This window comes from Rattus norvegicus, chromosome 2 (assembly GCF_036323735.1).
Source record: "Rattus norvegicus strain BN/NHsdMcwi chromosome 2, GRCr8, whole genome shotgun sequence".
NCBI lineage: Eukaryota > Metazoa > Chordata > Mammalia > Rodentia > Muridae > Rattus > Rattus norvegicus.
This window is the reverse complement of record NC_086020.1, coordinates 114,729,813-114,745,478: the sequence shown is the minus strand read 5'-3', so window position 1 is coordinate 114,745,478 and position 15,666 is coordinate 114,729,813. Positions and strand designations below refer to the sequence as shown.

At 48.4% G+C, this 15,666-nt stretch overlaps 1 non-coding gene across 1 annotated transcript; it reads right to left on the bottom strand.

Annotated features, from left to right (window-relative positions):
- Positions 1–943: 943 nt before the first annotated feature.
- On the bottom strand, positions 944–1,331 carry Terc (telomerase RNA component). The gene has a single exon (NR_001567.1).
- Between the last annotated feature and the right edge of the window lie 14,335 nt (positions 1,332–15,666).

Genomic DNA, 15,666 nt, shown 5'->3' with positions numbered 1-15,666 from the left:
CCTTCGGATACCCACTTGCCTGCCTCCCAAGCATTGGGATTAAAGTTGTCTGCCACCCACACACAGACCCTTTCTTCTTTGTTTTTGTTTTGTTTTTGTGATACATAGTTTCCTGGTGTCCGCCTGACTGTCCTGAAACTGCTCTGTAGAACCAGGATGGCCTTGAACTAGAGATCCACCTGCCTCTGCCTCCCAAGTGCCTCTCATCTTCTTTTCTGCAAAGAAACCAGACTGTGGAGAGATGGCTCAGCGGTTAAGTGCACTGACTGCTCTTCCAGAGGTCCTGAGTTAAAATCCCAGCAACTACATTGGTGGCTCACAACCATCCGTGATGGGATCTGATGTCTTCTGGTGTGTCTGAAGAGAGCAACTGTGTACTTACATACATAAAATAAATCTAAAAAAAAAAAAAAAAAAAGACTCAATGTGTGAAGTGAAGGTAGGCCGGGGAAGAGGGAATACATGTATCTCTCTAAACTTCTTTCTCAGCTTCCATTTAATGGTTTGCACCAAAAAGACAAAGAAAAAATGTTTTCATTAAAAAAAAAAAAACTACTAGATTTTCTAACTTTTACAAAATGTTCAACGACTTCATATACAGAGAAAAAAACATCTCCCATTGATAGTTTAGGAAGTTCTAGGTTCAAGTCCTGGCACTACACAAACCCAGTATGAAGGTACATGCCTGTAAGGACCCTATGACTGCAAAGGTAGTTCAGGCGGGGCCAGCGAAACTCCTGCAAAATCTGCAGAGCAGAAACATGAATATAATACAAATGGAGGCGGGCCGTGAAGGCAAAACCCGCCCTTTGGCTGGCGACCCTGACTGAACACCCATCCATTTGTGAGCACCGTGGCCTCGTGCACACACCTTGGCCCCGTTCCTCCCGGTTGCAGTTCTAGCGCCCCGCCAGGTAGCAAGGCATTTCCCAGCGGAAGTGGGGGTTGTAGGAACTGAGTTCCAGGTGCACTTCCCACATCTCAGGAAAGCCACCGAACTCAGGGACCAGTTCCGTTACTGTCCTTGCGGCGCTCTCCCGGCCTGACCCCAGCGCCCGGTGCCCCGTAGCTAACAGAGACTAGCTCTTCACGGCGGCAGCGGAGTTCTAAGACCCCAGGCCGTCCGCGGCCTCCAGGCGGGTACCGGGCTGGGCGGCCCAGCGCCGCGGAGCTCTGGCACCAGAGCTCCTACGCTGACATTTTTTGAGGTTCCAGAATGCGCGGTGACCCGCTGCAGGTCTGAACTTTCCAGGCCCGCTGAAAGTCAGCGAGAAAAACAGCGGGCGGAGAACAAAAGAACAGAACCCACAGCTATAACAATAGGGTTAGACGCAGAAGTCGCGCGGCCCTTGTCCCTAAATACCCGACAGCTCGCGCTGATTGGCTGAGCCCTCACGTGCGCGCACGCACGCGCCCACGCCCACCCCCAGCCCACACCCCCCCCCCCACATCTCTGAGATTCAGCTTATGAAATACATTAGAGTCGAAACTAAGGATCTTTCCAATTCCCCCCTTCCATTTAAAAGAAAAATTAAACTTCACCTTCATCCCAGTCCATTCCCACAGGGGAAGTGTCGCAAATCTTTACTCCCAGAATTTGAGAGGCAAAAGGCAGGCAGATCTTTTGTAAATTCATGGCCAACTTGGTGTATGCACCGAGTTCCAGAAAGAAAGACTCAAGGGTAGCTGGCACACGCCTATAATCCCAGCATATAGGAAGGCTGAGGCAGGAGGTAAGCAGTTCAAGGTCACCGTTTTTTTTTTTTTTAATTTCCTTTTTGCTGTTTTGTTTTCTGGCCGAGTTACGTACCTCTTCTACCTGCCCATCCTTTCCCCATCTCGGTCTTTTTCCCCTACAGTTCTCTACAGGGCGGGAAGGCTTCTGATCAATGTGGTGTCTACATATCTACTGGCAGAGGACCACCGAAGGCATGGAAGGGGAAAGAGATGGAAGGAAAACCTCACGGCCCCTTGTAGAGCACCACTACTCACAGAGAAAGACAAACCAGAAGATACTGGTGCATTTACTGTCACAGAGGCTCATAGCTGTAGGAGTCAAAGCCAACTTGTGAAAAGCTCTCGGGGAGAACTTTCCCTCGGGATGGAAACCCTCCAACTCCAAAGACCAGACCGAGACACCACAGGATGCAATCAGCAAGAGGATTTGGTTTATTGTCGGGATACACAGGCACAGGCACCTGCGGGCGCTTCAGTCACTCGGGGGACTGGCGCGCCCCACGGAACCAAGGATGGGCTTTTATAGGATTTTGGGGAGCAGAAGCAAGCATACAGAAGCAGATGCATGGTTACAGGGATATAATTGGTGGATTCTAATATGGCAAGGGTTTAGCCCGGGGGCAAGTTTCCTAGCTACCTTCCTGAAACATAAGGACTGACTCGGCCCCCCAAGGGTTCAGCCCGGGGGCAAGTTTCATAGCTACCTTCTTGGAACATAACGGCTGACTCGGCCCCCCACCAGGGTGTGGGACCTCTCCCGGGGCTTTTCTCATTGTCAGGTGCTCAACGGCAGTCCTCCTGTTGCCAGGCCTTCAACCAAACACATCTTGTTTGGCAGCCGCTGTGTACTCAGTGTTCTAACCTTTCTCTGAACCAGTCATCTTAAGTACAGCCTTGCAAAATGGCGTTACTGCTGCTAAGCTGGGGTCTTTCACTTGGAGTCCAGACAACATTTATGAAAACTGTTCCAGAACACAAAAACAGGGGCCAGGCGAACCCTAAGGAACCGTGTAGAAGCCACATGGTGGAAGGCAAGAGCTGATTCCTACTAATAAGTAAACAAACAAACAAACAAATGTTAAAAAATGAGAAAACGAGGAACCCCTGCATATGCCAAGTGGTCAGCCATAGTCCAATATAATGTTCTGGCTAGCACGAAGAGGTCACTTTGATGCTGTACAGAGTGTCATTTCAACTAGGTGACATACTACTGCCTTTCTCAAGGCTTGGGTCCTGGAACCCGGTTTAGGGCCAGCAAGGGAATGGAGAGAGGACAGACACACAGACAGGGCTACAGAAAGTCAGGGTCAATCAAGATGTGTTCACTCTGATGGAGGGGGCACCTACCAGCGGGCAACTTAGAATCTCAGCCTAACCCCACTGCCTCTGGAAATTATTTCTTTTTCAAAAACAAATCCCAATATTTTGTTGTCTTTTCATATGCCTTTAAATACGTTCATCCTGACTGAACTTCACAATGACCTTGAGCGGCCCCACCTTATCAGTGAGGAGCTGTGTGCTCATTAGCTTCCATGGTGTGCTTAAGTAAGATAACTGGTACAGAGTTTAACCTAAATGGGGGGCCCAGATGATCTGCAGTTCCTTTCTCAAGCCCAAAGCTTGACCCAAATGTGCCCAAGGACTACAGAAAAATGCACGAGTAGACAGAACCTAGAAGGAATGTCCTCTAGGCCAAACAAGGCCACAGCAAGTTCAGGAAAGTACAGAAGGGAGAACTCACATAAGGAGAGCAGAAGACACTGTTGTTGGGGTCCAGGAATGCTTCACAAACCACACAAGTACCAATCTCAGTCAGCTATGGATAGTTGATTGAGCATACAACCCAGGGCTGGTCAACCAGAGCCACAGTCCAAATTTGGGAACTTAACCACGACCCCAAGGTAAGATCCGACAGGGTTTTAAAGCCCCCCCCCCCCAATCCACAAACATCTGTGCCAAATTATTTCATTAATCAGGATTTAGGGATAGGAGACTTCCTTAGGAACATGTCTGTTATACATTTATCCTGTTTCTATTGGTTGAGGTTGTCTAATATTCATGTCCTAACTTGTCTACTAGGAATGGACCTGTGTAACATTCATGTCTTAACTTGCCAACCAGAATGTCTGCCAAGTAGGATGTCATTTCCCAGGAAAGTCTTGGGAACTTAAACTTTCCTAGACCACTACTCAAAATGGAAGTCTTATTTCAGATAGTTTCCTATATTGGGTACAGCTGTCTCTCTTATGCCGGGGTCTATCCCAGGGGCCGCTTATACCATAAAAGCTAATACGCAGGTGCAGAAAGCGCTGTTGGGTGGTTGGTTCGGGTCCAAGTTAATTGTGGGTAACTATACAAAATAGTTCTATTGGTTTCCAAGGGCATGGAACATAGCAGAATATGTAATCTATCTTGGCATTAGAACGTTTTCTAGTATCTGCAGAAACATGTGAGAAAGTTTCCTTATGATAGGCTAACCCAGAAACCTAGGCCTTAACGTTTCACCTAGGCCTTAATATTTTACCGAGGATTTAACACTGTCTGCTCAAGGTCTGCTCAAAGTGCTAACTCTATCAGCTAAAAACAAGGAACATGGGAAAAAAATAAAAATTGTACATTCTTGAAGTGAACTCAGTGTCTCGTGTGCCTGTCTATATCCCCCTCCTATCCAGATCCCTGTGACACCTGTGGCTGTGCTTGCTACATCACCTAAACTCATTGGAAAGGCACACAAACAGCCTGTGTAGCTTTGGGTGGCTTAGAACTCACTAAGTAGACCAGCCTGACCTTGAATTTGCTTCAACCCTCCTGCCTCGGCTTCCCTTAAGATTAAAAGAAGCTGGGTGGGTAAGCCACCACGCCCAGCTTCTAATAGATCTAAATTCTAACCACCTTTCACGCCTAGCCCAAAGCCACACCTCCCAGTGTCTTCCTTAAACTGGATCTGTATTGGACATTTTAATGTTGCATGCTGCTTTCTCATGAGACCGGTGCCGTCTGTTGTCTTGACAGTGTCTGCATGTTGTAGGGGATGGAGGAAGCAGTGTGTGAGTGGCTTGAGTGAAGTTGAGTTTGTATTATTAATGGGGACACAGCCATGAGAAAGACCAAGACCTTGGACCCCTGACAAGTTGACAGAGCTCTTCCCCTGTATGGGTCAGGCTTCTTCTGCGAGACCAAAACAAGAATCTTGTGCCTTGCGAATTCATGGGAGACCAAAATAGAAAAAAATACGCTGCAGGCTAAGGGTTCCGTTTGCAGATAAGGCAGTTAAGAAAACCTTCCTGTTTGTCCCGTGTTAAGTCCTTGCATGTTAAAGTTTCTATTTATAATTTAGAGTGCCTGTTTCTTAGATCTGATGTAAACTGCTTGCAAGCCCGTTCATAGGATTCATTGTATCCAAACAATGTACAACGGCCAACTCTCTTGCCCCTGTGAACATCTTACCTCTCACAGAAAGGGACTTCAAGAAGCCAGCAGGGGCTGCTTTCTCAAATCCTGACTTATGGTGAGGCACTGGCTGGCCAGTCCCAAGTGCAGCCCAAAATATAGCTTGCTTTAATTGGACAATCGTGGACTTAGTCTTTTCTCCTCTTTATTCTCAGTTTTAACATTTCTTCCTCTGGTCCAAGTGGAAGCTTTTATAAAAACTAATAACTGCATCTTCCTTTCCCCCCTGGATTTGTACAGCCAGACACTGCTCCTCTGCAGAGACTTCCTACTGCCGGGGTTCAGGAATTGCCACACAAACCATATAAACACTGATCTCAGTTAAGCAAGAAGAGTTTATTGAACACATACCCTCATACTGGTCAGTCCAGGGACATAGTTCAGAATTATCTGAACTATGACAACACGTATTGAAAAGCTCTCAGGGAGAACTTTCCCTCGGGATGGAGACCCTCCAACTCCAAAGACCAGACCGAGACACCACAGGATGCAATCAGCAAGAGGATTTGGTTTATTGTCGGGATACACAGGCACAGGCACCTGTGGGCGCTTCAGTCACTCGGGGGACTGGCGCGCCCCACGGAACCAAGGATGGGCTTTTATAGGATTTTGGGAAGCAGAAGCAAGCATACAGAAGCAGATGCATGGTTACAGGGATATAATTGGTGGATTCTAATATGGCAAGGGTTTAGCCCGGGGGCAAGTTTCCTAGCTACCTTCCTGAAACATAACGGCTGACTCAGCCCCCCAAGGGTTCAGCCCGGGGGCAAGTTTCTTAGCTACCTTCTTGGAACATAACGACTGACTCGGCCCCCCACCAGGGTGTGGGACCTCTCCCGGGGCTTTTCTCATTGTCAGGTGCTCAACTGCAGTCGTCCTGTTGCCAGGCCTTCAACCAAACACATCCTGCTTGGCAGCCGCTGTGTACTCAGTGTTCTAACCTTTCCCTGAACCAGTCATCTTAAGTACAGCCTTGCAAAATGGCGTTACTGCTGCTAAGCTGGGGTCTTTCATTCCCCCATTTTTTTTTTTGTTAACTTTGAGTGAAATCTTTCACTCGACTTGGTCAAGAGATTTCTGTCTGGTGGGGGCTTATTCCCCCACTGACTCTAGGCCACAAAAGGGCTAGGAGGAGCCACGTAGGAGTTTTAACTTTAAGGGGTTTGGAATGTGTTGAACTCTCCATGTCTGGGGTGTAGTGTTGTGATTAGTCAATTCCTCAGACCGGACTGCCTTGACGTGTGGTGTGTGGATCTAAGCCGAGACTCCGTCTACCTTTAGGGCGGTCGGGGTAGTCAGGAGGACGGTGTAGGGTCCTTTTCACCGTGGCTCGAGATTTTTGGTCTGGTGTCTGTGCACCCACACGGTGTCTCCAATCTGGAACGGGTGTGACACCACCGGATGCTCAAGCTTGTCCTGGTAAGCAGTGGCCAAAGGTCTCCAGACGTCTCTCTGCACAATCTGTAGGGCCTGTAAATGGGCCCTCAGAGAAGGGCTGTCAGCAAAATCAGCAATGTTTGAATCAAAGAAATGGACAAATGGGGGTGGTGTTCTATATATTATTTCAAAAGGAGTTAGACCATGGGGGCCCGGGGTATTCCGGGCCCGATAGAGAACTAGGGGAAGGAGGGTCACCCAATCCTTTGAGCCAGTTGTAAGCGTAAGTTTGGATAAAGTCTCCTTAATTGTTCTATTCATGCGTTCTACCTGACCTGAACTCTGGGGTCTATAGGCACAATGTAATTTCCAATCAATCCCCAGCAATTTGGCCACCAACTGACTTACGTGGGAGACGAAAGCGGGCCCGTTGTCCGACCCCAACGCTTGAGGCATGTCATACCTGGGAAAGATTTCCTCGAGGAGCTTCTTGGTGACCATTTTTGTAGTCTCGTGCTTTGTGGGGAAGGCTTCGACCCATCCTGAGAAGGTGTCTACAAACACTAGGAGATACTTGTATCCATACATACCTGGTTTAATTTCAGTAAAATCAATTTCCCAATGGATGTCGGGACGGTGTCCCCTAGGACGAACTCCTTGTCCAATCATGGTCCTTCCCGGGTTAACCTGAGCGCACGCTTTGCAACTCTCAGTCACCTTTTGTATCGCTTTGTCCCGATTCAAAAACCACAGATTTATCTCTTCCCGATCTAGTAAGGTTTTTATCTTCTTAAACCCCAAATGGGTTAATTTGTGTAAAAAAAGAGATCAATTCAAAAGTCATTTTTATTGGCATAACTGTCTTTCCTTTGTAGACCCACTGTTTTAGTTGAGGGTGGTAGATGGCCCCCATTTTTTCTAGGAGCTCTATGTCCTCATGGGCATAAACCCAACTGGTTTGTCCCACTGGTGGGGGCGTGGGTTGGTCTGGGCTATTTAAGGGTAAGATTTGTTTGCTCATGGCCACTTCTCGCGCCGTGGCATCGGCCAGCCGGTTTCCTCGTGCCTCTGGGTTGTGCCCTTTCTGGTGTCCTGGACAATGTATAATACTCAGTCTTTTGGGCAAGAATAGGGCTTCTAAGAGGGCCAGAATTTTAGCCATATTTTTACCCTCAGATGTGAGCAGCCCCCGCCTCCGGTAGATCTCCCCGTGGATGTGTGCCGTGGCAAAGGCATAACGGCTGTCTGTATATATATTTAGCCTCTTACCTTTTGTCATCTTGAACGCCTGAGTCAAGGCGATGAGTTCAGCCCGTTGTGCGGAGGTACCAGCAGGCAGGGCTTTCGCCCAAATCACTTTGTCCTCCGTAGTGACCGCAGCTCCAGCCTTTCGCTCTCCCTCTGCCAAGAAGCTGTTGTCATCCGTGTACCATGTGTGGTCAGCATTCTGAAGAGGCTGGTCCGATAGGTCCGGCCTGGTTCCATGTACTTCTGCGAGGATTTGTAGGCAGTCATGCTGTTTTGCCTCCTCTGGTAGAGGAAGCAAGGTGGCAGGATTGAGGGTGACTACGGGCCCAAACTGAACCCGTTCTGCATCCAGTAACAAGGCTTGGTGTGAGAATTAGAGAGCCAGCGGTCTGGGGGCTGCTTTACCAAGGCCTCCACTGCGTGGGGTGTTAGGATGGTGAGTGGCTGTCCCAAAGTCAATTTTCCAGTGTCCTTGATCAGGACAGCAATAGCAGCCACCATCCTTAGGCACGGTGGCCAGCCGGAGGCCACAGGGTCCAATTTCTTAGACAGGTAGGCCACAGGGCGTTTCTAGGGTCCCAACCTTTGTGTTAGGACCCCTTTAGCATACCCCTGTTTCTCATCGATGAACAGTTCAAAAGGTTTGCAGGAGTATGAGGGTGGGATGTTGAACCCTAAAGTCAGGAGCAAATTGTAAGGGTTTGGAACAGTCAGATGAATATCTTCTATCCTCTTGTTGACCTTTCTCAAGTCTTGTACTGGCCTATAATCTCCAGTGCCAGGTTTCTTACAGGCAGAAGAGGCGTATTCCAAGGCGACCGGCAGGGGATTAGGATGCCTTGATCTAGAAGCCTCGTAATGTGAGGCCTTATACCTTGATAAGCTTCATGTGACAGGGGGTATTGTTTTATGGAGACTGGAGTTGTAATTAAGGGGGGCTGTTGGAGCGCCAACCCCATCCCACCAGTCTCTGCCCAAGCCAGTGTCCTATCCCGGTTCATAGGGTTAGAACTTGAAGGGGAGTTCCGTGGGGGCCAGTTATTTGGGCCCCTCCTTCCTCAAAATGAATTTGTGCTTTTAGTTTGGTGAGCAGGTCACGGCCCAGCAGAGGGTACGGGCAGTCCGGAACATGTAAGAAGGAATGGGTCACCTTACCAGTAGCCAGCTGAACCCGGCGGTCCGTAGTCCATCGGTATTGTTTCTCACCAGTAGCTCCTTGTACCCAGGCCGTCCGGTCGCTGAGTTGTCCTGAAGCTTGAGTGAGGACTGAATGCTGGGCTCCTGTGTCTACCAGGAAAGTAACCAGCTGCCCCCCAACTTAAGCGTTACCCTGGGCTCGGGGGGGGGGGGGGGGGCTCCTGGCCCTGACCTCTCTAATCTTTATCTAGAGCCAAGAGGGAGGTTCGTGGTCGAGGCTTTCGGGGTCCGCCAGGCTTCTTGGGGCACTCTCTGGCCCAGTGTCCTTTCTCTTTGTAATAGGCACATTGATCTTTATCCAGCTTCAGCCCCTTTCGAGCTCCCCGCTATCTCCCTTCCTTTTTTGGCCCTGAACTACGGCGGCCAAGATTCGACTCAATTCTTAGTTTCTTTTTTATCTCTCTCTTATTAAAAATCTTTTCAGCTTCTTTAAGTAAATCCTGTAATGTATAGCCCTGTAAATTTTTTAACCTCTGTAACTTAGTCTTGATATCTGGAGCAGCCTACCAGATGAAGGACATAGAGACACTCGTCATTTGTCCTGGGTCATCTGGATCATAGTGAGTGTACATACGGTAGGCCTCCTTAAGTCTCTCTAGAAAGGCGGAGGGAGTTTCCCCTGCTTCCTGTAATACCTGTTTTACCTGAGCCAAATTAGTAGGGCGTCGTATAGCCCCTCGGAGACCCGCTAGAAGCAACTGGCGAAAAAGGCGTAGGTGTCCCTTACCTTCAGCTGTATTAAAATCCCAGTTTGGTCCTCAGGCAGCTGGGTGGGACGCCCATCATCTCCCAGAACATGCTTTTTGGCCTCTAGGAACACTCTTTGTTTTTTTTCTGAGGTTAAGAGGGCCTGTAAGAGCTGTTGGCAGTCATCCCAAGTAGGCTGGTGGGTAAGTAAAACAGATTCTATTAGGTCAGTGAGTGCCACCGGATCTTTGGAGAAAGAAGGGTTGTGTTGTTTCCAATTGTAAATGTCAGCTGCTGAAAACGGCCAGTATTGGGTCTGGCCACCGGTTCCCTGTCTAAGTGGGAAAGCCTGGGAGGTTGAATCTGGCATCACCTCGCGCTTATTGCGCAATCTCCCTGCGACAGGGGAGAAACCCTTATCAGACTGTGGCCCGGCAACTGATCTGGCCGGCGGCTCTGCCTCCTCCGTTTCAGCCGGGCCTGTCAGAGAGAAGATCTATGAGAGGGGAGTTTGAGTCTGCCGGGAGGACAGGTTTCTTAGAAGGCTCTGATTTAATTAGAGTGGGGTAGAGAGAGGAAGACGGGGCCAGCAAACCGGGCGGGGCCGAGGGGACAAGCTGGGGGTTGAGGGGAGGCCAATTCGGGTCCACGAAGGGTTCCGCCCAAGGGGGGGGGTATAAGGCAAGACTCTCCCAAGTGATAATATAAGGAACCTGGTCAGGATGTCCGTGGATGACCCGATCTTTAACCTGTAAAATAATGATCTTATTAAATGTGCCATTCACTGGCCATCCGGCTCCGAAGGTGGGCCACTCGGATGTGCAGAGAGTCTGCCATTTTCCTTTTTTAACCTCGATGGACTGGTTGTGTGCCCGGTCGTGGACGTCTTTCCAATGATCAAGAGTGAGACTTAGGGGCGTTGTTAGGGACTGTCCCATGTTAGTTCTAAGGAAGATTAGAACACAGAGAAAACAAACAACACCAACAGTCAAACAAACAACAGACAGGCGTGCTGCACGGCTTTGGTACCAAACTGAAAGCAAAAAGTCAGATAGAGGTGGCAAAAGTCCGGGGCCCTCTGAAAGCCAAAAATACAGACAGAGTGCCGTTAGTCCGGATCTTTCTCAGATAGAGGTGGCAAAGGTCCGGGGCCCTCTGAAAGCCAAAAATACAGACAGAGGTGCCGTTAGTCCGGATCTTTCTCCTCTCCCAGATTGGGCCCCGAAAAGTCGGGCCCCTAACACCCTTGGAACGTCTTCCAGGGCTGCGGGGCGAGAAGTCCGAGCTCGTCAGCTCCTTCTTCGTCCCGCCCAAATTCTAAACAACCTGGCTGAGCACTCACAGAACAGACCTGGCTGAGTGCTCACAGAACCTGGCTGAGCGCTCACAGAACAGACTTGGCTGAGCGCCCACAGAACAGACCTGGCTGAGCGTTCACAGAACAGACCTGGCTGAGCGCTCACAGAACAGACAGAATAAGGTAGAACGAGACAAAATTAGACAGACAGACAGACGTCGGCCGGCTTACCTCCCAGTGGGTGGTCGGTGGTCCCTGGGTGGAGGATCTCCTTTCCCGGCCAATGCACCAAATGAAAAGCTCTCAGGGAGAACTTTCCCTCGGGATGGAGACCCTCCAACTCCAAAGACCAGACCGAGACACCACAGGATGCAATCAGCAAGAGGATTTGGTTTATTGTCGGGATACACAGGCACAGGCACCTGCGGGCGCTTCAGTCACTCGGGGGACTGGCGCGCCCCACGGAACCAAGGATGGGCTTTTATAGGATTTTGGGAAGCAGAAGCAAGCATACAGAAGCAGATGCATGGTTACAGGGATATAATTGGTGGATTCTAATATGGCAAGGGTTTAGCCCGGGGGCAAGTTTCCTAGCTACCTTCCTGAAACATAACGGCTGACTCAGCCCCCCAAGGGTTCAGCCCGGGGGCAAGTTTCTTAGCTACCTTCTTGGAACATAACGACTGACTCGGCCCCCCACCAGGGTGTGGGACCTCTCCCGGGGCTTTTCTCATTGTCAGGTGCTCAACTGCAGTCGTCCTGTTGCCAGGCCTTCAACCAAACACATCCTGCTTGGCAGCCGCTGTGTACTCAGTGTTCTAACCTTTCCCTGAACCAGTCATCTTAAGTACAGCCTTGCAAAATGGCGTTACTGCTGCTAAGCTGGGGTCTTTCAGTATCTTTTTCTGTCAGTTTGTAAAGAAAAAAAAAAAAACCCACAAGAACCACAAAGAGTTCATATGCACGTAGGTGCAGGAAGTGCTGCCCAGTGATCAGCTCTGACTCAAGGTATTTTAGACGAAATAAAGGACCCTAGTTCTTACTGAAGCGTAAGAGCTATTAAGAGGCTTGGTCTGGTAGAAAATAGGTAGGTTATGGAGTTCCTGTGAAGGACCCTAAGGGCTTTCGCCAGCGTTATACCCACCACCTCAGGTCAAGATTACCAGCTTCCCACCTCTGGTCAAGGCTAGGCCAAGGAGCAGGGACATTCTTGAAAATCTGCAGAATGTACTGACTGATAGTCACCTGACCCTCTGGTCCCAGATAGAGTTCAAATGTATGTCATATGCTTGCTAGCCAATAGATTCAAAGGTCAATATGCTTAGCCAGTCAGTTTAAACCGTAACCTTGCTGATGTAACCTGTACCCCTAAAAAGTATAAACACTGCTTGTTATAGCCATTTGGGGTCACCTTCCAGTCACTTGCCGTGAAGGTCGATTGAAGGTCGACCCCGATGCATCAGAAAATAAACCTCTTGCATTTGCATCGAACTCCGATGTTGTATCTCACTTTGGGGCTCTCCCGGTAGTTAAGATCACTTTGAGCCTTACAATAACAGTTCATATTGACCTTTGATTTGATGGGTCCTATGTAAAGCTTTGTGGAATTTCTTAAGATTAGCAAACTTCATATAGAACCTACGAACAAAACAAAGTAGGTGGCCAGCATGTCCTTGCTCTGAGCCAAGTCACTTCTCTGTGTCAGTGATGACAGGTATGTTATAGCAACAACATAAAATAGCTGGCAGGCAGGGAACAAAATGGCTACAGCTATTCTGGGGGTGGAGGGTGAGACCATAACATCTACCATAGAGTCTAAGTTACCTGTCACCCTACGCTGCACCTAATAAACATGCTGGGGTCCTGAATTGCCTGCTAGTAGGTGTTGTTCCATTAAAGTGAGCACATCTCTACTAACCCAGCTTTTCTGTACCCCTTGTCCATGTGTCTGTTCTTTCTCTGTTCCCTAATCAGGGTTCCAGGCAAGTCTTGAGGGAATACATTGTCCAGATCTAATGATACTCCTGAGGACAGGTAACTTCTGGGTTAGCACACATTTCACGGGAAGAGCACATACTAAATATCTTGATTTACACATTTTCATTTCCACCATTGTCTCAGTTACCCAGGTCATCAAAGACACTAATTAGATTTTTTTAAAGATTTATTTTATTTACACCAGAAGAGAACAGTAGATCCCATTTCAGATCCCATTACAGATGGTTGTGAGCCACCGTGTGGTTGCTGAGAATTGAACTCAGGACCTCTGGAAGAGCGACCAGTGCTCTTAACCACTGAGCCATCTCTCCAGCCCTGTAATTTTTTAATTCCCAATGTTTATAGTCTTGAGTCCAAGAATATGACTACTTTATATCTGTATCAATAACTTTCTAAGGATCACCAAAGCTCTAGAATCTCCCCAGTCCCGTTTTATTCTGCAAATTAACACTTCAGTTGTCTTAATAAAATCCCTAGTCTTCTGGTGTTGCCCTCCTCTGCCATGAGGGCATTTAACTTGAAAGACCGTGATAGGACAAGACAGTGCAGAGGTTCCTCCACCTTGCATTCCTGCTGAGGCCATTTCAGATTTAACTAGAAACTGATCTCCTTGATGGAGAATCCCAAGGAAAATTACCCAACTCTGATCTAGGACCTGAGGTTGAGATGCCCCAGCTAATTTATCTTAGCTTCTGCCAAACTTCCTGTTTCTTGCAAACCTCCCCCTCAGCTAACGGCTTATCTTAGCTTCTGATAAATTGTTTGCTTACCCAAAATGCTCCCCTGGAGCTTCCCAGGGATATGCCAGGGCATGTTTTTTTGCTTTCAAAAACTGCATGCTCTGGAGTTGGGGATTTAGCTCAGTGGTAGAGTGGTTGACTAGCAAGTGCAAGGCCCTGGGTTCGGTCCTCAGCTTTGGGGAAAACAAAAACAAAAACAAAACCTTAATGCTCTTGGCACTTGGTGCTACACTTAGGGACTGGATATCTGAGTGTAGTCATCTGGAATTAAGACTTTGTTCCAGCCATCTGAAAGACCGTGATAGGACGAGACATTGCAGAGGTTTAAATTGGCCATCAATCGTGTCTCAGTGGTCATCTTCGGTGGGTTCTCTGTACCAGCACTGTCAGTTCTGCCTTAATTTACCTTCCGGTCACACCCCTCGATCCACTCCATTCTAGGAAACACACTTTGTTCACGGACTCTAGTTCAATCTCATGCTGTCAGAATATCTGCTCTCTTCCTGTCATGGACTCATTCCTTCCCACAGCAACCTTTTTCCTTGAACTTCAACAACAACCTTAGATCTGACTCATTTGACACAATGTTTTAAACTAGGCCCAGCAAGGGTGTGCTGTGACATCAGCACCCAGGAGGTGGGGGAAGAGAAAAATCACTGCAGGTTCAAGAGGAGCTTGAACGACAGGATTGTTAGTACAGCAGGAGCTCCTATACCAAGATACCCTGTCAAAAATAAATGGGGCACTGTCCCTTGCTCTCTTTCCAAGGGAAAAGTGGAGAATACATACTGTTTCCCATAAAAGCATTTGACTTATTATTTGGGCAATTAACACCTGTCTCTATATCCATGAGCTCAAGTTGGACTGTAGAAGGACTTTCTGTGGTTAAATAACAGCTAGCATTCTTCAGGAACTTGGGAAATGGGTTTTCTGTCCCCAGGAGGAGTTGGTCCCCTCAGCTACCAGTCCTCCTCATTATATAAAGTGAGAACATGGCTGCTCCTAGTTATGGTTGAAGGAAAGGTTTTTATTGTACATGTGAAGAAGAGGTGTGTCTGGAAAAAGTCCAGAGAAGGGAGAGAGAGCAGCAGTGAACTGGGCCATGAGAGGATGGACGGGAGAAGAGCGAAAGGGGAGGAAAGCCGTGGGGCAAGTGTGAGGGGATCAAGACTGGAAGCCCAAGAGAGCACATAGATGAAATTGCGGGGTCATATAGGAAGGAAGCTGAGACCATGACCGGAGAAGTATAGGATAGAGGGCAGAGTGAGAAGAGCTGTAAGGAGCCACAGGTACTGAGTGAGCCCAGAGGCTGGGATATGTTATTAGACACCACAGATGGCCATCTGTCCCGTTTCTTTGGACCTGACAGAATCTGCAACATTTGCCCAAACCCTGCTCTCTCACACTCTGCCTGTCTTACAGACTGCCCTGCCCATGCCCAGCCTACTTCTCTCTCTCTGCTTCGGACTCCTCCAGATGCCTCTGGACTATTTTTCCCTATATTATTTACAATAAATACTGCTCCCCAGGGTATCTTGCTATGGGAGCTCTTGCTAGACTAACAATCCTGCAGCCCAAGCTGCTCTTGAACATGCAGTGATTTTTCTCTTCCTCCACCTCCTGGGTGCTGATATCACAGTATACCCCACTCTGGCTAGCTTAAAACTGCTGTACCTAGCTTAAAACTGTTTCAGCAGTTTCTGAGCCGCGCCTCACCTCCTACAACACCCGACCACTTTTATTACATTGTTTCCTGCCCTGTTAGAAGAATTCAAGAAAACCAGGCCCAAAGTTGTTGTAATTCCAGCTATCTGGGAGACTGAAGCACAAGGATTACAAGTTTTCAAGTCCAGCCTAGGCAGTTTAGCAGATCTAATCTCAAAATATCTCAAAAAAAAAAAAAAGGAGAAGAGGAGGAAGAGGAGGAGAAGGAGG